The sequence below is a fragment of the Galleria mellonella genome, unplaced genomic scaffold, assembly GCF_026898425.1.
Source record: "Galleria mellonella isolate WM207_F2 unplaced genomic scaffold, CSIRO_AGI_GalMel_v1 utg40, whole genome shotgun sequence".
NCBI lineage: Eukaryota > Metazoa > Arthropoda > Insecta > Lepidoptera > Pyralidae > Galleria > Galleria mellonella.
This window is the reverse complement of record NW_026442094.1, coordinates 6,302,632-6,328,707: the sequence shown is the minus strand read 5'-3', so window position 1 is coordinate 6,328,707 and position 26,076 is coordinate 6,302,632. Positions and strand designations below refer to the sequence as shown.

Here is a 26,076-nt window from a genome sequence, read left to right as displayed (position 1 = left end):
TGCACTATATGATTCACTATAAATAATTTAAAACAAACAAGAAATTTGTATAAATTAAATATGAATTATTAAATGTAATAACAGTTGAAAATTTAAATTACTTAATTAATTCTTCATTAAATTCTTCGACTACAAAAGTACCGTAAATTATACTCATATCATCTCCTAATACAATTCTGGTTTGAATTGTTTCGACATGCTTACTAGGCAAATTATTTCGTGCAATGAGGCATTCAGGTTGTCAGTATGTATTTTAACCGTTAACAAAGGTACAAAAGATGTTTAGCGCGTTTTGTTCGCGTTCATATTACAACGGTTGGTGCAAGTGATAAACGTTTTGTCAAATGCATTAGCTTTAAAATTTATGAATAAATAGACGTTTGATTAGGCATAAGAATTTAGATTTGTAGGATGGATGCTAAAAAATAGTATATTTTGTTTATGTTCATATCACAACAGTTGATACAAGTGATAAATGTTTTTTCAAATCCTTTTGTTTGTAAATTTGTGATTTAGTAGAAATTTTACGAGACCGAATGAGAGATTTCGATTTTGTGGGATAGTTATTTTACTAAATAACTAGTTTTTGATCTTCAATTAAATCTGAAACGAATAAAAACGAAAATATAAAACAAATTAACTGGGTTCTATGTGGTAAAGGAATACAAATACGATGTTCTCATTCATTAAAAGAAACGAAAGATTTTCATACATTGTATATTTTAGGAGGTAGTTTTTTGTCCCTTTTTTTTACTATACACCAGTGCGAGAGAAGGAAAATCTAAAATGTAACCTTATACCAGACCGGCTAACTAAATTGATAAAAATAAGGCGTATCCTCCTCATATGAGAAAATTTCCATACCCAACCGTTGGATGATAATAGATTTTAAGAAACTAAATTCACTCTCTAGTATCTTAACATCGTCTCGTTTAACTTTTACAAGTTTACTAACTACTTTGTTAAATATTTTTAGCATACAAGTTTACAGGTGTAGTGCAATGTGACACATACTTGTAGTCAACGACCGGGTAATGATGCGGATTGTTGTAAATGCCCTTTGAGTAAAGCTTTTTATATAAACTCTTAAAATAACTTTACGTAATTGCTCAGGAAAACTTTGTTAACAAATTGAAATTAATTCTTACTAATACTTTAAATGTGAAAGTGAGTTTGTTTGTTACTTTGTTTTGTTGTTTTTTGTCTAACCAATTACTATGATATTTTATTTTATTTTATTTATTAGGCGCACATAACAGAAGTTTACAAATACAAACTTTAATTATAACATGCAAGTACATTAATGTATTGATCAGGTAAACTTGCCACAACATGTGCACACAGCATGATCCAATAATAAATGCGACTGCAACAAAGCCATTTGGTTACAACTATTAGTGAAAAAATTAAATATAAAAGAAACATAAACATAAAGAAAGTTAAATAAAAAACGAAACAAAATTATATAATTTGGTATACACATACTATATAGAACGGAAAAATATATAGACTACTTTTTACCTTGGTCAGTAAACATATCCCGTTTACGTGGACAAAGTCGTGGGCAAATATAAATCGAAGTAAAACTAAACATACATATCTGTCACGCCTGTATCCCATTGGGGTAAGCAGAAACAATGGAACGCTAAATACTTCGATTCAATCAGACTTCTTAATTCTTTTTACCAGAGGGAGACTTCGTACAAAAGTAGATTGCTTGGGTACCTCTGACCCATTCGTGTTTCTACCGTGAAGCAGTTGTTTGCATGTCTGTGTGTCGGTTTGAAGGGTGGGATATGGCGTGAATTTACGGGGTACAGAGGAATAACATCTGAGTCCTCAGGAATAGCAACGCATGGGAGGTATCATGGGCGAAACAGTATACTCTGTTATACACATGGTACTGCTCATGTCTATAGGCGACGGTTACCACTTTCCATCAGGTGGGCCGTCAGCTTGTTTGCCATTCTAAGTTGTATAAAAAAAAATCTTTTCATACACTCTCTTATAGTTACGGGTACTTTTGATTTGGTCCTTCTTCAGCAAGTCGCTTGTTTGCTCGTCATACGTCCGCCTAGAGCTGCCTCTATTGACATCTCTAGTCATTCGTGTTCAATAACTCTTGTAATTCTTCTTTCATCGATCCTCTCCAAATAATGAAAACAATGCAACCTTCCCTTTTCAGTTTTTATCATTACATCGTCTTTCAGTCCACACTTCTCACTAAAATTATGTAAAAGATTTCCATATACATAAAAATTGGTCTTATAGAAATTTTATCAAAATCGGTTGAGCAGTTTAGTTTTTAAATCAAAACCAAAAAATTTTGTCTCAATTAAAGTTAGTTTTTTTAAGACATAATCTTTATCCCGAAGTAATATATCCTGTAATGGGAAAGATTTTTCTTCATGTAATCACTTATACCACACTGCCGGCAATGCACGTTATGTCACAAACAGTAATGAGAAGTTCGAATAAGCGATGCGGTACTTGCATCATGATGTATCATTATGTCTATATGCAATCACCATATTAGGATCCAGTGTATTAATTTAACCAATCGATAGACGAATACAGTTCCAGCGAAGGCTTGGCTAGTTATTTTTAATGTTAAGAGTACAGTACATTACAGATTTAATTTTGTTACCAGAGGGAGACTTTGTACGAAAGTCGATTGCGTGGGTACCTCTGTCCCATTCGTGTTTCAATCGTGAAGCAGTTGTGTTTGCATGGCTGTGTTTCGGTTTGAAGGGTGGGATATGGCGTGAATTTACTGGGTACAGAGGAATAACATCTAAGTCCTCAGGAATGACAAAGCATGGGGGGTATCATAGGCGAAACAGTATGTGTGTGTACTGTTATGTCCATGGTACTGCTCATGTCTATAGGCGACGGTTACCACTTTCCATCAGGTGGGCCGTCAGCTTGTTTGCCATTCTAAGTCGTATAAAAAAAAAGTTACAATATATTGGCCTAATAACGAATATGTGTGTATATACGGCCTAATAACTACTTGTGAAAACCTATTATTGGCTTATTTTGTTATCGTAAAACTGTATCTATTTGTTATAGTGTAGCCCTGGCTTTTCTATGAATAAATAAATAAAATAATAAATAATATATTAAACATCGGTTATCCAAAATACGTAATATGGAAATGGAACACCATATTCAACTGGCATCACCTCAATGGTATAAAAAAAAAGTATTTCTTACTTTCTTTTTATACCACAAAGCAGGCAAATAAGTATACGTCCCACCTGATGGTAAGCAGTTACTGTAGCCTATGAACGCCTGTAATACCAGGGACAGCGCTTTGCCGACCCTGAAAAAACCTCTTTACCCCTTTTCTGAAGAACCCCATGCTGTAGTCTTTAAGTTGTTTAAAATAATGTATTATGTAAATATTTATTTGTTTTTTTTTTGCTTCAGGTAAGTTTCAAGCGAAGGATTAGAGCGTAACTACAAGTTGTCATTGGTAACGTTAATATAAATAAATATGCAACCGATTTTATAATCCCTGATTGTATAACAACCTGCACCTTTTTTGTCATTTATTTACACTTCATTGTACACATAAATAATACATACAGAAATATAATGGCAAGCAAATGTACAAAGGCGAGCTTAACTCTGCAAGAGTTCTCTTCTAGCAAATCCAAAGTAGAAAGGAGCATTAATGTCAGCGGGTAGAGCGGTGTACAATAATGTTACAATTTACAAATAAAATTTGAGTCCTCAGGAATGGCGACGCATGGGGGGTATCATGGGCGAAACAGTATACTCTGTTATGTCTATGACACCGCTCATATCTATAGGCGACGGTTACCACTTTCCATCAGGTGGGCCGTCAGCTTGTTTACTATTCTACGTTGTTTAAAAAAAAGAATAGACAAAATTAAGGTCGTATATAGCTAATTGCATTATATTTAATTGTATAAATACACATAGACATACATATATACATACATTTATGTATATGTGTGTAACTTTTTAATTAGACTATATGCTTTTGTATACAAGATTGCTACTAATGCAAATATATATAAAAGTTTTTATGGTAACAAATTTTTATTCCATTTGCCATTTTAAAGTGGCTAAATTATCAATGAAGGTAATAACATTTGACATTTTGGCAGAACTGGTGATATTAATTTAGAACAAAAGTACTGAACCGATTTTGACGAAACTTCTTTAGGACTAATCTGTAAGTATATCCTGTCAGGTAAAAAAAAAACCCAAATCGGTTTCTAACTGACGGTGTTATGAGGTAATAAACATAAAAAAAATACAACGTAATCGAGAGCCTCCTTTTTGGAGTCTGTTGATTAAAGTATCAAGAGTTAACATCGCTTTCACAATTTTTTTTATTATTTTTATTTATTTTATTTAATTATCATCATAGATTATCATAGGCATAAATATTCATCTCATCTAATATACGGGAACATTAATCAATAAAATATTTTGCAAATTACACGATAATGATATTAAAACAAGAACATTTTGAATATGCGGATCGTTGCAAAATGGCGTGGAATCCGATATGTTGTTAGTAACTATTTTGCAATGCATTCGCAATTTCTAGATTGCCTGGTATGTAAAATTGCATTTATTAGATCTCATTAGACTATATAATGGGCTATATAACTAGCTTACCGTACCATACCATACCAGCTGTTAATTGTCCACTGCTGTAAATAGGCCTCTCCTATAATTGAGGGGCTTTTGCCAGTAGTTGCCACGCTTGGCATACGTATTGGTAACCGTAGTTAGGTCTTTGGTGATGTTTTAAGGGGGATAACTAAGTCAGTCATAAACCGATTTGGAAAATTCCTTTATCTAAAAGATAAGTCTTATAGAATTTTTTTATACAACTTAGAATGACAAACAAGCTGATGGAAAGTGATATCCATCGTCTATAGACATGAGCATCATGGACATAATAATAGTATATTGTTTCGCCCATGATAGAAATGTTTTCAAATTCGATTAAGTACGAGTAGTTTAGTGTTTAAATTAAAATCACGTGTTTTGCCACAATTGAACTCGGATTTTTTTATGGAATACCAATCTTAGAATATTTGTGTACATTTGTATAAAATCTTTCAACAAGTCTCTTAAGTTGTCCTTGCGACGTTCTGGTTATGTAGTATCTCTGAATAAACATAAATTTGTTTATGGTTAATTGATTAGAATTATTTTGTTTAATTCCGCTACCATTCATATTGGTTGTAACTGCCAACACTTGTAAGATTGACCACTATCATTACTATCAGAAATTCTATTACTCTTAACCTCCGACTGCCATTTTGTCAACGCACGTTTTGCGATACGTGTTTCATAAAAACTTAAACGTTCTTAAAAATTTTCTATCACATTCTTTTAACTTGAGTGTATTCATTACAATGGGGTTACTGACCTGTCTTTTCATCCTCACATATCATCCCTCACTGGTGCCCCACCAGCGTATACCTACAATCACCGCGAGCGTGGTAACCATTCCATTATCATTCACTTAAAAAAAATAGGTACTTACTTGTGTTTTATGTAGCTATCTACATTTGTTTTATGCTTAATATTTGTTCAGCCTAGAATACGGAGAGCCAGCCTAATGCCTTCTTATCATGTTTGTTACATTACTTACACTAAGATTTAGATAAAATTGCATTGTTTTAGCAAAGTCAAATATTTTCATACATATGTCATCCCATAACAATACTCTATTCTATGCGTACTAAACGAGATTTTGTTGATTAGATTTTTAACCGACTTCAAAAAGAGGTTGGTTCTCAAATCGGTTGTATTGTTTTATTTTTATGACCTTCTAACTGTCTGTTGTAAACTGGTTTGTATTTTTTTTTTTATCTGAAAAGTAATAAGTACAAGTCGCAGTTGAAAAATAATCTTTTGAGGAAAGATTCGTTTATTAAAGAAATGAAATTTAGTGTATTATTATAATTTTAATAGTGACGGAGTTCAAAAACTTTTTAATTAACTTTAGACTTTTTCATGGGTGTAACATATTTTTGTTATAGAAAAACTCAAAGAATACTTAACCGATTTCAAAAATGCTTTCACCTATAGAAAGCTACATAATCAGCCTGTAACATAAACAACCGAATATATAACATTTTATATACCTGTGCGAAACCGGGCCAAATCACTAGTGTTTGAATAAATATAAAGACGGAATAGTTCACTTCAATTAACAATGCTATCACACTCGCTAAAAGCTATAGGAAACGTCGCAACCATATTTCATCACAAACCGCTATTGTGGTGGGTGTAAATACATTTTCAACTGTATTCACATATGTGTGGACACAAATAATTTCTCCCACACACAATTTTAATGGGATGTCCTCATAGTGTAAGGAATAGATGACCGGCGACACACGTCTACTTGAATGACAATTGACCGCTGTTTATTTTTTAATAAGTGTTCATAAAAATGAGGATTAAAAACTGCTTGTAAACAAGTCTGTTTTAATAAATACGATTTGAATTTGAAGATGGAATGATAACTCCACCTGCGCTATGGGTATACGCTAACCACCTCGCACCAGTGAGGGATGAAATCATGTCATCATCATATCAGCCGTTAACTGCTACTGTGGGGGTTTGCCAGTAGTTATCATGCTTGGCAAGCGGGTTGGCAATCACAGTTAGGCTTTGGTGATATATTAAAATGAACGCTGTTGCCCATTCCTCTTAAGATCCTTTAGTCGCTTCTTACACCCAAGAGAAAGGAAGGGGTATCACTTTAACAATAGAATATAATAACATTATCTACCGTAAATTCAGACACTTTTCCAGTATTAAAATAAGAATTTAAATTGAAAGCAAAAATGTCTAAGTTATTACAATTGTACAGTCTGCACATACGGAACAGGGCATCGTTAAATGTTACATTGTTGTCACAATAAATAAGGATAGTAAGTATATCTAGTATCAACGTCATTAAACTGTATTCACTTCACAGATGCTATCTAGCTAAGCACTAATGTACACGACGCAGCGTATAAATTGAAACCTGTCCACACTCATAATTGTAATATGAAATATAATATTTCTGTACACCGATTTATCTTCGCTACTGCAGTTTCAACAGCATAGCTATTTGTCGCGGCATATTTAATAGCACGTATATCAGATAAAGAACTCTGAGCGGGCACGTCCGAGATATATCTCCGTGTGTCCTCCCTTTAAGTAATGGTATTGCCAATTGCTCGAGTCCGTTAAGGCACTTCATAATTATCTATCTCGTTACAATACGTTATGGGAGAAGAGGATAGATTAATATACATATAGAAGTGCGAAAAAGGTCTGAATTATCTGTCGATTTTCAAAAACAATAAGATAGTTAATATTATAAATTTGAAAGTGAGTTTTTTTTGTTTGTTTCTTCGTAGCGCCTTAATGGCTAAACCAATTATTACGAAAGTAGTATAGAATAGAATATATCCTTACGAATTTTATAATTGTGAAAGTGTTCTCTTTGTTTGTAACTTCATAGACTTTTAACAGTTTAACCAAACATAAAGGAATTTGATATATACGTGTTATATGCAATTTTCCTTATGGTCCCTGCATAGAATAGGCCACCCTTTCCTTTCCCGTGGGTGTCGCAAGAAGGGACTAAGGGACGACGAGGGATGACGGCTGCCAAGTGTGGCAACTATTGGCAAAACCCTTCTTGTGGGTGAAGCCTTTGTTTAGCAGTGAACAGTTAATGATTAACAGTTAATTGGTGATCGTAATGATGTTCAATTGCTTTGAAAACTGACAGATATTTTCGACGATGTCGCACTACCTTGTGAATGTTTTTAATATAACGCGGTTGTTTGGAGACGAGAATATTGCTGTTGCAGGATTCAATTACAATTTATGCATGACCATACTATAAAGTTTCCAACCATTTGTAAGCGGATAAGGTTAAACTAATTGGAACTATATTCACGCCTCTATTTTCTATTCAAGAAAGTTTATTTTTAATTATCACAGTGATGAACAGTTTCCTATTGGAGTTAAACAATTTTCAATAATTTAATACCTAAAAGGAAATACTGCTCTCTTCAGATGCTTAAATTAAAATGTATTAATATTATTCAGAAAGTCATTTAGTTCATACATGAATATATAATGGTCTTACACGGCTACCCTTATGCAAAAACTTCAAGTTCCTCAACGAGTTATGGCTCCAAATCAAACTCCAACCTAGGAGTTTGGTTTGGAGTTTCTTTATGTAATAAAATTCGAAAAAATAATATTCACGGAAGGAATAAAGTGATCGACATAGCTCGAAAAATAAGAAAACTGAAGTGGCAATAGTCTGATCATAGAACTCCAAGAATCGACAAGCGATGGAGAAGAAAGATATATTTTGCAGGGAAACATTTTAAAGGCCATCAACGCACGAGCAACTTGTCTCATATTGCAAGTGTGCATGGGCGACGGTAGCCGCTTTCCATCAGGTGGACCGTTTGCTCGTTTGTCTCCCTAACAATAAAAAAGGGGATCAGTGGAAGCAGTTTGTTTGGGACCATCCCTTATAGCAGTTTATGTGGAAGTCTATGTTCGGCAGTCGATAGTTAATGGCAAATATCATGAACATATAAGTAGAAAATGTCGTGGTTTTATGGTACTTTACCCCCTTGATTTATAAATCCCGATGGTGGTCTATTGAAGTCGGAATGTTTATAAAAACTTTGTTTTATTAATTTATATTCTTTTCTATGGTCGGCGAAATGTGAGCATATAAAACGTTACGTTTACCACAATAGGGAATACCGTCGTGAATACGGTATTCAGTCATACGTTAATGTAAAATTTAGTTTTGCATTCCTCTCATGAATCAAAAATAAAATTGTGCTTCGTATTAAAATTATTATCTGGAGTACTCCAAGGATATCTTATAGGGCCGGTTCTTATCTTATATTCATATTGTATCTATTCAGAGAATTAACTTGACAGTATCACTACAGGTCATCAGGTGAAATGTCGCGATTCCAGTAGATCACCTTGCCAGTTACAATTAAAATCAATTTCTAAGTTAAGTCCCGCAATACCGCATTCTTCCAACTTGTTCGTTATAAGTTACTGTAGAATTACGAAACAATAATCAAGATTTAGTAAGGCCGAATCGAAGTGTTATATTATATCTTTATCTGCCCATATATGTAGATGATATCGATTATTAACAATTGCATAGTTACTTTCAAGGTTAAAAATAGAAATAATAATAGTTTATCGACGCCCACAACACATCTAAAAATCGAACAATGAAAATCCTAAACAATCGTCATAAATCCGTGTAAATGCAAATAAAAACCAGTGAGGCGTCTCAAAAGCGAACAACATTCGAATGGGAAGCTTTTGTAATTTATGGTCATGCTCTGTTAACTGTCAACACTACTCTATGCATAGACTATAGGGTCTATAGTCTATGGTCAATAGTGGCGAACGGGAGGGCAACGAACTTGGGCCCGCCATTCGCAACAAAAATTAACATTTACTATGGCCACTTCCACGTAAGGTAATTAATGTAACAGAACTAACCAAATATGGCAATAAAAGTTGAAGGCAATTTGATCCATTGTAATTAGAAAAATATCGACAAGGTAACGTTTTGTTTTAATTGATAACAGTAGAATGATAACGTTGACTGTGCTAATATTTTATTCTAGAATTGTACCAATAATGGATGAAGTAAGTGGGATAGAAGTCAAGATAGTTGGTCAATCGTGACAGATTCTCCAGGAATTATAATGACTTGCAGAGGGAGCCGCGTAGAAGTAAACTAGTCTATATTGTTCCACTACTGGACAAGAGCTACCCCATTTGTTTTACTTATATCTAGTATATGTGTAAAACACACAAAAAGTGTCTTGTTTTTCATGTAGTAAGGTACTTATTATACAACTTCAAAAAAGGCTTCCAGTTCGATTGTAAAATTAATATTTGTTACCTCATAATTCCTTTTGTTATAAACCTATTTGCAAAATACTTTATCTGGGGATTTGCAAATTAATTTATAAGGGCATGCTTTCACAGTCATCATCATCATATCAAGCCTTAATCCTCTACTGGTGAACATTAGCCTCCCCCTTGAGGGATATTGCCAGTAATTTAATGATCGAGGGATGAGCAGCAGCCCTCTTTAAACGTCACCAAAGCAAAAGTGCTGTTGCCAAGTGTGACAATTACTTGCGGAACCTCCAATGGGAAGTATCAGGGGCTGTCTATGGGAGAGACCTAAACACGAAGCCTCCCCCTTGGGAGGTTTTGCCAGTAATTGCCACGCTTGGCAGACGGATTGACAACTGCACTTAGGCTTTAGAGATATTTTAAGAGGGACGCTGCTGCACATGCCGCGCCGTCCTTTAGTCGCCTTTTAACACCTATGGGAATGGAAAGAGCGGCCTATTCTATGCCAGGACCACATAGCCAACTTTCACATTGGTCCAATAGAAATTTTAACGAAATCGGTTTAGTAGTTTAGTTTTTAAATCAAAATAATAGAAGACGGTTTTTCTTTGTGGGATACAATCTCTTTCTTTGTGAATTTGGTTGAAAATTGTGTTATTTCTTAATAACTTATATCAGTGTTATTGTATATAGTTAGCTACATAAAAGGCGTACATTGTAAAAACAGTAGCGCAATTGTCATTACGAAAACCAGCGTCGGACACAGTGGGTTCGATTCATTATATCATACACAATGCTCCATACAAACTAATTTGCCAGCAACAAATGATTTTGATAAAACTAAAGTAGCCCTACAACCAGACCATAGAGTTGAAACCGATATAGAAATAGCGGAATATAGGGATTTGGTTTAATTTAAGACACCTGACAGCTCGCAATCATGATGCATTATTGTATGCTTATTATTTGAAAGATTTTTATTCTACAAAAAATCACGGATAATCCGTTACAAATTCTCGCTACTGGGATGATAAAATCAAACAATTTCAGTGTGCCAATTACAGTTTATTCCGAAGTTATTACTGTCATTATATATTTATGAAAGAAATTTTATATAAAAGTTGATGAAACAAATAATTGGATAACAATTGACATGTTTTCGACTTAGGTCATTTAGATCATGTATATGATAATGATAGAGTATAAAAAACGGTCATACAAATTTTTACAGTTGTTTTTTCATGATCTACAAAAATCCACAAGCATAGTATTGATAATAATTATATAAATAAATAAATATTTGTGTAACAAAAGTCACCAATTACAAGAAAAAAAATTAAAAATGCGGCATTTTACTGTGTTATGTCCATGGTACTGCTCATGTCTATAGGCGACGGTTACTACTTTCCATCAGGTGGGCCGTCAACTTGTTTGTCATTATAAGTCGCATAAAAAAAGATATAATATTTATTTTAATCCATTTTTGGCAAAGTATTTCTAGACATACTCTTTCTAAACTAACATTTACGGGGCTACCATTCATTATCATTCATTAAAGAAAAACCTATACAAATTAGCAGCGAGATCTTATGTTATCAGAGATTCTTAAATTTGAATTTGATTTATTTTTTATCATAGGAGATTTGGCTGATTTTGTCCAGAGTGTTTAAAACTCAATTCTACACAAATCATAATAAGATTTGCTTTGTATAAACCCCCAATGTAAAAGTAGTGGTCGTTTAAATATCACATTCTCGACGCGTGAGGCCTATTAAACTGGACGAGTTATTCGAAGCAAATGTTATGATTCGTTATAAGAAGTCTTCTGAATGAACTCGAAATAATTGTCGGAAACGACAAACATAATATGGTCATAAAATTCCCGTTATACACAAATAAAGATATCGTTTTAAAAACGAACATAAGTTTGAAAAAAAATATGATTCATGTAAAGTGGGCTTTAAAACGGTTCTGTTCGGTGATATATATATATATATATATATATATATATATATATATATATATATATATATATATATATATATATACGACAGGCCAAAGTGTTTCTCGACCATCCCACAGGACCACCAACAACAAGTCCCTGTTTAGCGTTTTTTATTATATATAACACTAGAGATATAATTTTTTGCTTTGCTATCTTTTAAGTCACATGGCATGGCAAATGGTAAACAAGCTGACGGTTCACCTAAAATTAAAAATTAAATAAAATAATGAGAAGTACCATGGACATAACAGTACACACACATACTGTTTCGCCCGTGATACCCCCCCATGCGTTGCCATTCCTGAGGACTCAGGTGTTATTTCTCTGTACCCAGTAAATTCACGCCATATTCCACCCTTCAAATCGAAACACAGCCACGCAAATACAACTGCTTCACGGTAGAAACACAAATGGGACAGAGGTACCCAAGCAATCGACTTTTGTACAAAGTCTCCCTCTGGTAAAACTAACTCTGCTTTAACTAAGTTAAATACACTTATTTACCTACGGTAGGTTACTACCTACCGTCATAAAATTTAGTTACACACTAAATTAAGCTGTTTCATTTGTTTAATTACTTGCTTGAAATAAAGCTACATTGTATGATACCCGGTGTTGCGTAACACTATAAATTTAGCACGTTTATAGCGAAATCTCATGGCATGAAACATTCAACATGTTGTTTGTGGATTTTAAAATGGTCATTAGTATTCGGGTTACGTTTCTGTATCACACCAATGTGACGCAACGAGACTCAAAATGGCAAAGTGCCCGAAGCCTGTCGTTCCGAGATTGTTTCACCACGTTCTATCCCTCGATATTATCTGAGTCATGCACCATAAGCTATTTGTCAAGTACAGTACAGTTCTCTAAGCTATGTGGATGTTATTATACTTTCACAACGTAGTTTTGAACAAACTTCAAAAAGAAGGAGTTTGTCAATTTAATATTTTTTTATGTTTACCTCAAAACTCCGTCGAATTAAAAACCGATTTGAAAAATTGTTTTTTTTTTTCATCTAAAATAGAAAATATACACTCACAGATTTTATCTAGATTTACATAAAATCAAATCGGTTTAGTAGTTTAGTTTACAAATAAAAATGACTGGCTTTGTCACAATTGAAGTTTTTTTTTTTTAACACAAACTTAAATTATTGAATATTCATATATTAATGACTAGCAATTCGCTCTATATTGCCACGTGTAGATATACAGAAAGATAAATTTGTATTTTATATTAGCTTTCATAAGCAAATTGTTGATACCTTGGGTTACGCTGTTGTCTTTTTCGTTGGGATCCTTAATTTTTTTTTAATAGTATATAGTTTATATTTATATTAGTCATTGATAATGTAGCTTTACACTGTACATGTGGAAGAATTTTTAAATTTGGTTGAATAGTTTTTGCGGTTATCTATTACAAATAAACATATAAAAATCAAATCTTTCCTCTTTGTAATATTAATATACTCAAAGATATCCGTAGCGCTTTTTCATGTCTAACGGCGACGGTTACCACTTTCCATCAGGTGGGTCGTCAGCTTTCTTGTAACTACTCGTATGTATAGATAGATAGATATTCTTTATTGTTACCTCCAAAAGATTACAATAGTAAACTTATTATAGATATAAACAATTCAAGAAATAATCACAATGAGAAAACAATGGACGACTTTATCGCTAAAAGCAATCTCTTCCAGGCAACCTTTGTATGGAGTTTTGGAGGAGAACAGTTTGATCGGAGGCACGATGAAAATTCAATCATTTCTAAATATGGAGATGTAATACAAGTAATAATACAAACATATTTATCTGTATTCATAAATTAGTTTGAGTATTGAATTTTTGTTTTTCTCCATAGGAGTTGCATGTTTTATCACAGTAATAAATCATATTAATATAATAAATCCAAAAGTTGGTATGGAAGGATAGATATTACTCTTTCATGCAAAAAATTCTTACAGGATTTAAACGAAATTTGGTACATGGGTAGGTCCCTCATCCTAACTTAGCACATAAGATACTTTATGTATTAATTCACGTGCTTGGAGCCGCGGGATACAGCTAGTATTCCCTATGTTAAACCTAGGTTGTCATTACGCTAAATTTCAACAAAATTCGTCTAGCAGTTTGTTACCTGATATATGAACGTGAACCTACTTAGTCTTATTACATGTACGGATTCGTATTTTTTAATCAAATCTCCAATTCGACGCGCGCGCCCCCTATTGTATAATAGATGTACTATGATTGATGATCCTATGTCAGACACTATCACGTGAGTGCCAACAACAGCTACATTGTCCAAGAGAATTGGATGAATGATTATATTAAAAATATCGTGTACTTATATGGGACAGACGATGTCTCTTGTAACATGTAAATTTATGATACACATATAATACGATGATGTTTCATCCTCACATGCTTCAACCTAAATGGACACGCTCAGTGCGATTTCAGAGAAATTTTCTCCTGCGAAGCTCAAGCTGTGGAATGAGCTCCCTGCCTAGGTTTTCCCTCAACTACAGTATGGGGTTTTTTCAATAAGGGTATATTTAGGCAGCAGCAGCCTTACCCATTACAAGGCTTCGGGCGGAAGGTCTTTACGAGGCCCTTTGTCCTTCATGAAAAATATTTGATACGAAACTAGGTCTGGTTCATATTAAAGTTATACAAATATATAAAATTTGAGTTTTAAAATACATATATATCAAATTAATGGAAAATTACATTTTTTTTTTAAGAATTGATTTTTTTTATATTTTAGTGTTGGTAATTTTGTTCATTCGCGATTAAAATGCCTAAATCGGGAACACTAGACAGAATGTCAGTCACTGATTGTTTAAAATTTGCTTGGGTTGTTACGCGAAGTGCCTACAAGAACGGGGCCCCGGGCGATTGCCCCGTTCGCCACCCCCTAAGGCTGCTGCGCTGTATTTAGGTATTTTCTAGGTCGGTCACGTTCTTGTGACACCTCTAATGTTACAGGCGTCTATAGACTACTGTGGCCATTTACCATCAGACGGGCTATATGCTTGTTTGCCTCCTTCGTGGTAAAAAGCCACCATCATTGATATGAATTACCAAATATATACGATATAAGATAAAATCTTTACCTAAGTACAAATTTATTTTTTTTCTCTTGTACTTCTTATATGTAATAGACACGTAGTGACTATTATACTATAATTTCAAACCTATCATAATTTCTCAATAATTGTGCCAGACACAATTTTAATTATTCCTCTCCATCCTAAGGTTACCAGGAAGAGGTCGCGATAAAGCTGTCCATTGTTGCCTCTTTATCTTGCTTTTATATTAGATAAGAAACTCTAAAAAATAACAAGATCATTGTTTTTAATTTGTTTACTATAACCGACCGTGATGTAACATTTAAAAGTAATTCAGAAATTTCCATATTGTAGCAATGCGTTTGATTTTATTTTATTGCCGCACGTCATGACTGTGGAATACCGAGAATCTTAAACACGAACGACTTTTCTGGCCTCGAATACCAATAGAATGACAATACAAACATCATGGTAGCAGTGATGTAATATCGATTATTGATATGTAATTTTTATACCCAATAAAAAAGAAACTAAGAACCCCCCCCCCCCCCCCCGGTTCTTAGTTTTCTTTTTTTTATACGACTTAGAATGGCAAACAAGCTGACGGCCCACCTGATGGAAAGTGGTAACCGTCGCCTATAGACATGAGCAGTACCATGGACATAACCGAGTATACTGTTTCGCTCATGATACCCCCCATGCGTTGCCATTCCTGAGGACTCAGTTTCTTTTTAGTTAGGCTTTTAACTATCCACTGTTGAACATAAGCGTCCCTCTTGGGGAGTTTTGCCAGTAGTTGCCACGATTGGCATGCTGACAATCGACAACCACAGTTGGGCTTTGGAGATGTTTTAAGTGGGAAACTGCTGCACATTCCTCGTTTTCCCTTAATCGCTTCCTATTACATCCACGGGAAAAGAAGGGGTGGCCAATTCTATGCAGAAACCACACGGACTACCTTACTAACAAGTAATGGAGACTAAGACTCCCATTGCTTGCGATATACCCAACTAGGGCCGACCTAGTTGGGTATTGCAAGCAGTGGGAGTCAGGAAACCTCCACGCAGCCTCCCCTGGAAACTGTCATGGTTAGTTCCTTATGAATTTATGATCGTGATGAGAAAATTGATCTATTTTCATTCTCATCTATCACTCTTCACTGATGCACGCCAGCGTAAACAGCGCAGGCGGGATTGCCATTCCATCTTCACCATAAAAATACATCTTAGTCCTCAGGAATGGCAACGCTTGAGGAGTACCTACTGTGGGCATAATAGTACATTCCACTCTGTCGTTCTCTCTATCTTGATCTCTGGACGCATTTCGTAATTTTAATTTTTCTGATGTAAATTTAAAATTATGAAATACGAAGAATTGACTATTCAAAAATGCTTAAATCTAAGTTTACTTGAATAAAAATATTTCTTTCTTCTGTCCTCAAATACCTTCTGTATGTATAAATATCCGACTGGTATGCCCGATATTGAAATGGGTGATGACCTTTTTTCATCATCTATGTCCAGAGAAACCGACAATATATTGTAGGTATCGAAGCGGTATTGAGTTATGAAGGTACCCATACGTCCCTAAATCGAATTTGATATATTTTTATGCTATTGATAGACTACTTCCGCGTTGGTTCCTTGTTAATTGTATCACGATCGAAATTGCTTTTTTCGCGGAAAAAAAATATAAAAATCTAATTATTATGCCACATAGGTGGCAAACAAGGATATTTTATTAATGGATGAACGTGGAATCGTAATTATTTCAAGTTTTATCCTATCCTCGGTAGATATGGCGGTATCCTAACCTCTATCCATAGATTGTAAGAACGAGCGATAAAACATATTATTCATACTGACACGTACGCGAAGATATGTATCATTTAAATATTCCATTGTACTTAAACTTATACCCGGAACTTGGGGAAGGGTTTTGTTAGTAATGGGGACTAGCATACCCATTTTTTTTTTATCATATTGTATCAGCCGTTAACCGTCCACTGCTAATCATAGCCTTTAATTGTGGCAAAACCAATTGAGTATAGGATTTGAATCGAAACATTTAAATTTTAAATTACTGAACGGATTACGATAAAATTTCTACTAATGAGAACAATCTGGAAGTATGCCCTTTTAAATAAAAAAGATATTTCCAAATCGCAAAAATTGATACCAAATTGGAAGATGGCAATGAAATGGTAACCCTGCCTGCGCTAACGATATACACTGGCGGTCCACCAGTGAGGGTTGGTAGATGAGAATGAAAAAAAACAAGTCGACCCATCGTGATGAATACACTTAGAATTTAACACGATAGTTTCCAGGGAGGACCACGGGGAGATTGACCTGGTTGGGTATATTGCTAGCAATGGAGCTCTTAGTCTCCATTACTGACAATCCCTTCCCCCCAGCATCCCCATTAGCAATATCATCCGCACATGGCTTGGTACATGGGGGTATCCGCTTATTAGTGCAAAACACTTTGCTTCTTTGAACAGCCAGGGAGAGTCAGAGAATGGAATTCTCTTCTAGCATGTAACATTCATCATTTTCATAATATATTATCTTTTAAGCCATAAAATAGACATTAGGTTTTGTTTGCTCCACTTTAGACCACATAATTGCTTAATATTACGTGAAAGTTTTACGGTATGTAGTCAAACACACACCCAGAGGGAGACTTTGTACAAGAGTCGTTTGCTTAGGTACCTCTCTTCCATTCGTGTTTCTATCGTGAAGCAATTGTTTGCATGGCTGTGTTCCGATTTGAAGGGTGGGATATGGCAGTTAATTTACAGGGTACAGAGACATAACACCTTAATCCTCAGGAATGGCATAGGGAGGGGGTGTCATGGGCGAAACTGTATACTCTGTTATGTCCATGGTACTGTTTATGTCTATAGGCAACGGTTACCACTCTCCATCAGGTGGGCTGTCATACTGCTTGCTATTGAAATGTTTGCAATATATTCTTTTATTGTTTGACGTAATTAAGTATAATGCACCGTTAGATAACTTTGCTTATTACGTAGTAAAGTTATAATATCTAGGTATCATATGCAAATAACGCGGCATTCGGTTACCGACTAGTTATGCGAGTTGAATAAGACCGTAACGTAATCTATTTTTACGCGACTTGGAGGAGGGAGGAGTTTCTCTAGTCGTTTGTGCCTTTTTATATATTTGTTACGCGTAAAATCATAATAGGTATTCAATACTGGATAGCGTAGTAGCAGGTTACCAGCATGATAAGACCGTTTTAAGTCTCACAAGCTTTTATAATATACTAACGCAAATTTCAATTCGCAAAAAAAATTTCAAAAATAACAGCCTATGTTACTCCCTGATAATATAACTTTGTATAGGTAATTTTTTTTTTAAATCAGTTGAGTGTTTTTTGAGTTTATCCACTACAAACAAATCTTTCCTCTTTATAATATTATTACAGATTATAATATATAACAATGTATTAAAAAATATATTCAGATTGATATGTTTTAATTAATGTTTTTAAAAAATATTTTTCTAGACAAAATTTAGATTTACGACATTTACGACTCTTAAACGACAGATCAAATAAATCGTAGTTAAACCCATTTCTATAAAAAGTTTAATAACCAATTTCTATTATTACCAAAGTTGGTCTATAAAACCTAAATGTTTAACCATAAAATTTCAATCACTAAGACGTTAAATCGATGCAACAACCACAACGTTACATAGTAAGTGTGCCACAATTGTTAAAGGCGTACGCACTGACGGTACTTCCGTAAGAATGATGTCAGAGTACGCTCAGCGTCTAATTGTTTTACTGGAGTACACGATGGACCCTTCAACTGTACCGAGTTGTATCGAGTCCAGATCGAGGCCCGGGGCGATCCATCAAAACACGCTCACAAAAACCGGCCCGGCCCGCATACCAAGGGCCAACAGCCGGCATGCGGCCTACAGAAACCCAAGGTCGTTGATATACCATTACGATTTTGTTCCTCCTTTTTTTGTACCACCTTTCTTCCCTACAGAAATCTTAACGTCATATATACTACGTACAACTGTGCGATATTCAACTCTATTGCACGAGTTTAGAATCCAATATGGTTTGGTAAAGGTTGTGGAATCCAAAAGTTCATAGAGGCCATGTGTTGTGTTTTTTGCAAAAGTTTTTCTCTTGGATCGAAATGATAGGTTACGTTCTTAGCCGTCGTGGCTTGATTTTTGGTCGGCCGTACTTCATACGAGAATTTATCTCGCCATTTGAATACAATTGTTGAGGCAAATGTTTGGAATACATTCCTGCGGTTAATACTAATAATGGATATTTCTATTGAGATGTTTCATACTGGCACAAAAACTAATGCAATCAAAGTGTCTAAAAGTGATTTAGCTAGACTATTAACATATGTATATAATGTAGAGTATATCATGATAAAAAACAGCGACTACATGGCAATACTCATGTTAGAGCAATACGGAAATAAAATTTATTGATCTACTATTTTATTGGTTTTTTGAACAACATATTATTATAATGTAGTTTTTTAGAAGTGAAGGATTTTTGAAATGGTTGTTTTTGAGTTTATACAAATAAACATACAAAAAGATCAAGTCTTTCCTCTTTATAATATTAGGTTAGACCTAAAAAATTATCGAGTATCATCAAGATATCGCCATTATTTGGAGTTTGCATGTCTTAGACGGTGGTAAAGTTTTTGCGTAAAATACTAAATTTTACTTCTGTAATTCTAATACAATTCTATTTTTATACTAAATTCATTTAACCAAATTGACGCATTATCTTAGCACCGTAACGGCTTAACCAATCACTATGAAATTTGCTATACACATACTATCAGAAATAGAGAACAACGTAGACTACTTTATACCCTGGTCATTCAACATATCCCGGTCATGGAGACGAAGTCGTAAGCAAAAGCTACCAATGACATAAAAACATAGTCATTGCAATAATACGAGTTATTTTTAAAGACCGGTTAAAAATAAAACAAGCACAGAATCATCTTCATTACCAAAAATTTCATTTGCCCTCAACTAAGGTCACTTTTGCTAAAAAATTTGAGCATCATTCTGAATCCGGTTTTGTATTCGAGTCGTGATTTTTGACCACAAAAACTCGTTTTACTGCCGCTTTTAATGTACATTATAAAACGTTTTCCCTTTGTTAACTATAGCTTTTTTCTTTTGATATAAATACTAGTCGTTTAATGTGGCTTCGCTCGCGCGAACCCGTTATCTTCCTTTCCCGTGAGAATTCCAGGAAATTCATTCTTAATTGATTTTCTGCATTGTCAAAGGAACCATAGGTGGAAGACTAGTATTATTTAATCTCCTTTAAAATATCTTTTTTTTTTACAACACAGGGGGTAAACGAGCATGCGGCTCACCTGATGGTAAGTGACTACCGCCGCCCATGATCACTCACAACACCAGCGGAATTGCAGGTGTGCTGCCGGCCTTTTAAAAAGGAATATACTCTTTTCTTTAAGGTTATGTTGTCGTATCGGTTCGGAAATATCTTTATAAGAACTATGCATAACACTATTAAACAATTTGTTTTGAGCTAATCATTAATAGCAAATCACCCTTCGACACTAAAACCCTGCCGAAATGCCATCTTATATACTATTTCAGTCTATTGTTGAAGCTTTAATTGATCTAAATTTGAGCTAGGAACTAAAGCGAAAAGTGGAATTGTGGTAAAGATAGCAAACGTCGCCAGTCATTACTGATGGTATTCGCTCACGCTTTGCTATTCCAACATATACAATGGACTAGGATATTGTTTCGGTACCTTGTAATTTCACTGCCATATCCCACCCTTTAAACAGAAGCACAACCATGCAAACATAACTGCTTGACAGCAGAAATACGAGTGATGTAGTGCTTGCGCAAACAACTTTTTTGCAGTTACCCTCTGGTAATTATAAAATAAAGGGTCTAATTGCTACTAGTTATGCAGAAAACAGGAATGTAGAAAAGCTCTTATGGAGATCTCAGGTAATGTTTTTGCATAACTAACTCCAATTTTGGTGTGGAACCCTAAAAAGTACCGCTAGTTATTACCGGTATATCGTCACCATCGGATACTGCAGCTCAAATTCTTATTTTATATACATCATTGCTTGTAATCTGGTCCAGTAGCCAGCTGGCGTGAGGTTTGTAATTTCGTAACTAGCATCAGATATCGGGTAGGGTTGCCACCGCGTCGATCTGAACAGGGTTGGCAAATTGAAGAGTTAAATTTAAGGTTTTGCTGGAAGAGATCTCTTTTTAGAGAAAAGTTCACCTTTGTGTGTTAATAACTATATATCTAAGTAAAAACGAATAAATTTAGAATACTGCCAATAGATTATAATCAGGTAAGCTACAATAAAACTTGTAGCAGAAAAGAAATTACCTGATGCGACAACCCAGGATCAAAATTTCTGATACTGCAAAATTAGTGCCGACTCATAAAGTGGGGTGAACTAAAACAAAAAAAAAATGCTTCGCAAAACAATACAACGACTTTTAGTGTAATAAAATTTACAATAATGAAACTAATACGGGACTAAGTAAACTAAAGTACACTTTCGATTAAAAAGAATTATCAAACCAAGATAGAAATGTCTTAAGTATTGCGTAAAATACATCCATCACCATCATCTGATATGATGATGTTCATCATCATATCAGCAGTTATCTGACCACTGCTGAACATAGGCTTCCTCCATAAGAAACGGTCCTGAGTCACCTGCTTACACGAACTTTTTTTTTAAAGTCACTTAAAACTGTCTTTAATTAAGCATCAAGATAATTACTTTACTAAGGAAGGAAAGTAAATATGCAGTAGCTATAAAAAAAAAACTGGTTTCTTATATTACTAACCCGTTTTAGAACAATGAAATATAAAAATGTTACATGCGAATTTTTACTTTTTATCGTCCATAATTGTGCCTTAATGTTCAAATAACGACAGATCTTATATATTATGGAATCATCACAGATACCGGTTCTTGGGGACATGTGTTTATTCCCTATATGGGTAGGTAACGCCTCACTATGTTCGTTACATACTGTGACGAGAATGTAGACCATAGATTTTTTTTTATTTTTTTTTTTTTTTATACAGCTTAGAATGGCAAACAAGCTGACGGCCCACCTGATGGAAAGTGGTAACCGTCGCCTATAGACATGAGCAGTACCATGGACATAACAGAGTATACTGTTTCGCCCACGATACCCCCCATGCGCTGCCATTCCTGAGGACTCAGGTGTTATTCCTCTGTACCCAGTAAATTCACGCCATATCCCACTCTTCAAACCGAAACACAGCCCTGCAAACACAACTGCTTCACGGTTGAAACACGAATGGGACAGAGGTACCCAAGCAATCGACTTTTGTACAAAGTCTCCCTCTGGTATATGGCTATCTATATCTGTAAATGCTGTGAATTCATGTACTTTGTGTATCAATTTTCGATCTTACAATTAGTTTTAATAGAGTCCAATTAGATTTGCAAAGTTTCGATTTAGAATACCAATATGTAATTTTTTTTTATTGATTTATTTATTTATGACTTAAGTACTTCTGAATGATTGTTGAAAATTTGTTATAACGAACTAAATTAATCATTCAATAAGATTTTTGTTAAACTATCACTGTTATTTTGGGTATTGATGATCAAAAAACATTTGGAAACTTCAAAAATCAAAAGTAAAATATAAAGAAAAATTAATAAATACAATTTTATTGATATAGTGCAAACTTGTTTTATGAGTAACGTTTTAATGAATTCTTTTTTTTGAATGCATTTGAATGCATTCTTTTTTTTTTATTTGAATTGACACTACAAAAGTCACTGGCTGGTTAAAAATATTCGACTGTATACGCGTTTTTCAATGCCTCTTTTATTCTATTATAGGTATACTTACTAGCTTTAGCCGCGACTTTGTTCACGTGATCGTGATTGAAGTAGTAGTTAGTACATGTGTATGTATGTTTGTATAGCACAGACGTACTACTTCCATAGATTTTTATTTAACTACACTAGTTTTTTTGCACCCGCTTCTTTGTGCACGTGGTCTCCGAAGTATGAAAATCAATAAGACCATTTTTAGATTGCGTATCATGATAAAATTTATATCAGTTTTTATTTAAGAACACAACAATGAAAACTGCATACAATTTGGTGCAGTAGTTTTACGTGATATTGAAACAAATATACAGATAGACAGACAAAGTTTGTAAAAATTATTGTTTTGGCTTCTGTTGCTCTTATCTTCATACATATTTTTCACAAATATCTTCCATGTACAGATATAGTCTATTGAAAATGACATCGTATACCTAATATAACATGTATTTATGGCTGTGTTTCGGTTTGAAGGGATATGGTAGTGAAATTACAGGGTATAGAGGCATAACACCTATATTTATTTATACTTACAGATTGGTCCCATATGGGAGTCCCATATCCCATTTGATAGAATTTATATAAATTCTATCAAAATAGATTCAGTAATTTAATTTTTAAGTCAAAATAATTAAAGTTGGTATATTTTTTTATTAGAACATAATTTTAAATTATTAAATGTGTCCATATATATGAACGAATGAATGAAAACTCATTGTTGTTGCCTTTAAAAAATTATATAAATTAATAGATTATAAAGATTAACAATACGTACACAACTAAAATAAATACTTAATTACATAAAAGCAAGATAAAGAGGCAACAATGGGCGGCCTTATCGCTAAATAGCTATCTCTTCTAGGCAACCTTAACATATATATATACACATATACATATATACATATGTTCAACGTAGAAGTTTATTACCTATGAAGGAAGTCACCGTTTAGAAGAGTGATATGCCGGTCGGCACTGGAGACAAACTAGCTTCGCTTTTTACCTTTATGGGTTGCTTGACCTTTACTTTCTTGTGATTTTGGGCGATGAACCTCCTAAAAAAACGATGATGCAATAGTCAAATATTTTAATATCTACTTCCTTTACTGCTGTTGAATTTTAACGACTCGTAAATCTGGAAATATCCGTTTTTCTAATTCGAAATCTACATTTTTAGGTATAATTTTAACATTACAATAGATTAAGAAAGGAATTAAGGTTAACAAATCTGTTATTTAGGAATTTGGTAATTTAAATCACCTTTTTCTTCAAGTTCTTCGGTTTTTTCAGGGATGGCAACGCGCACGTGACACCCCTGATGTTACAGGCGTTCATAGGCTACAGTGATCGTTTACCATCAAACGGGCTGTATGCTTATTTTCCACTTTTGTGGTATAAAAAAAACTTTGGAAAGAGACGAAGGGAATTTAACAATGCATTACTGCATTAGATTAAAAAAATTCAATGTAGATCTTACAAACTCCTTTGTAATTTTTATTTCAAATATTGTATTCTTTTAATTACTATTTTTTTTTTTATAAACTGTCAGCATAACTTTTCAACACGAACCGGCGTTTTCTTTATTACAATCAGTTCACAATAGTAGACGTAATGACGTATAGAACTCTATTCCAAAATACGTAATAGAGAAGATGAAACGACAACTAATATAAATATATGTAGATAGTAGATATCCGTCCCTATGCTTTCTTGCTCACATTCTAATTACCCAGTTATGATCTTGCTTTAATAGTTTTTAATTGCTAATTTAATGTTGGTTACAGCACTGTCGACGAAGGTGCATACTTTGATTAACCCTTTCAGAACTGAATTATTTTTTTTCATCCGATGGATTTGGTAAATTCCATGTGTCTAAAGTATAATAAGGAGACTATAAAAAAAATAAATAAAAAAAAATTAGCTTTACATTTTTCGAGGAAATCTAGTTTTTCTTAATGTGCACAAATGTGGACTCCCGTCCTACATAGTAATAAGAATAAGGTATACGAAGTTGTTCTGAAATGAAATAATATTAATTTAAAAACATTTTTATTACAAAATTATAAATGAATTAACGTAGTTAAATTTTTTCTTTGTGATAAAATAAACATATATTAGTTTTTTGGCATAATCAGTTATTGGTACAAATATAAAAACACAGTAAGAACAATAATTAGGAAAAAAAAATCTTTATCTATGTGTGGAAAGCCAAGAAGCAATTCTTGTCTTTGGTTAGGTATAAATGAACTTTGCATTTTACACGGGATTTTTCCTTGCATCTCACCATTTTACACCTAGTCCCAGTTCCATCGTCATGTTTAGGGAAATGCCCAACACCGTCACGAGTTATTTCAGCTGCAGGACGAATCTCTCCTGGCCTTCTTGGTATAATTTGCTACTACTGCTACTTGGTCGACCTCTTTTGGTGGTAGAACATTTATCTTGTAGTACCAAACTGTCAGCCAAGCGACGACGAAAGTAAAGTAAGTCCTTGCTTTTTTAGGTGTGCCGTTACAAGTCGTTATCTATTTGGTATTCTTGATATGCCTGAAGAACTCCCACATCCGATGCATAAACTATCATACGCAGAGTAAATTTTTTTGATTCTATAAATGTTCTGTAATAGCTCATAAGTTGATCTAATAAATTAACGCCACCCATTGCATGATTATAGCGCTTTAAGACCTCAGGTCGCGCAACCTCAATATATCGCTTCTTTTTTTACACCATCTCTTTACTAAGTCCTTGTCACCTATACCAACAAAATTGGAAGCCAAATGGGTAATCTTATTGTCCAACCACTTTACATCAGTTACATCTCCGTCTCTGCTACATACTTCTTGAAAAAAACCCCTAGGCTTCTTATTTGTTACCTTGTCACTTAAAAACGGTGGTTTAACAAATCTGTTAACACGAGCTGTGCATGCGGCCATAATACCTTTTTGTTTTAGGATTTGTAGTAAATGGTATGATGAAAAATTATTGTCAAAGTAAAGCAGGGACGCCGTCATACAATTCGCTAGGTCCTTCATTGTCATCAAATTCAGGTGGAAAAAACTCCCTTTAGTTTTGGTAAATGACATCTGCGCTAATTCTAGCATTAGCTACTAGATTCAATTTGCTCGACAAATTGAATCTCCATAATAATTA

At 34.1% G+C, this 26,076-nt stretch overlaps 1 protein-coding gene and 1 long non-coding RNA gene across 3 annotated transcripts in view; one reads left to right on the top strand and one right to left on the bottom strand.

Moving 5' to 3' along the window:
* Positions 1 to 26,076, top strand: part of LOC113520348 (LIM domain only protein 7) — a 244,680-nt gene that overhangs the window by 86,979 nt on the left and 131,625 nt on the right. The window lies entirely within an intron of this gene.
* The window catches only part of LOC128201333 (uncharacterized), a 46,196-nt gene that overhangs the window by 8,374 nt on the left and 11,746 nt on the right, over positions 1 to 26,076 (bottom strand). The window contains exons 3-5 of one of the 2 annotated variants that reach the window (XR_008253194.1): positions 23,857 to 23,981; positions 21,432 to 21,501; positions 21,102 to 21,244 (exon numbers count right to left, since the gene is read on the bottom strand). This is a non-coding gene — a long non-coding RNA (uncharacterized LOC128201333). Of the gene's footprint in view, positions 1 to 21,101; positions 21,245 to 21,431; positions 21,502 to 23,856; positions 23,982 to 26,076 lie in introns of those variants that run through there. The other variant, XR_008253195.1, reaches the window with a different exon arrangement.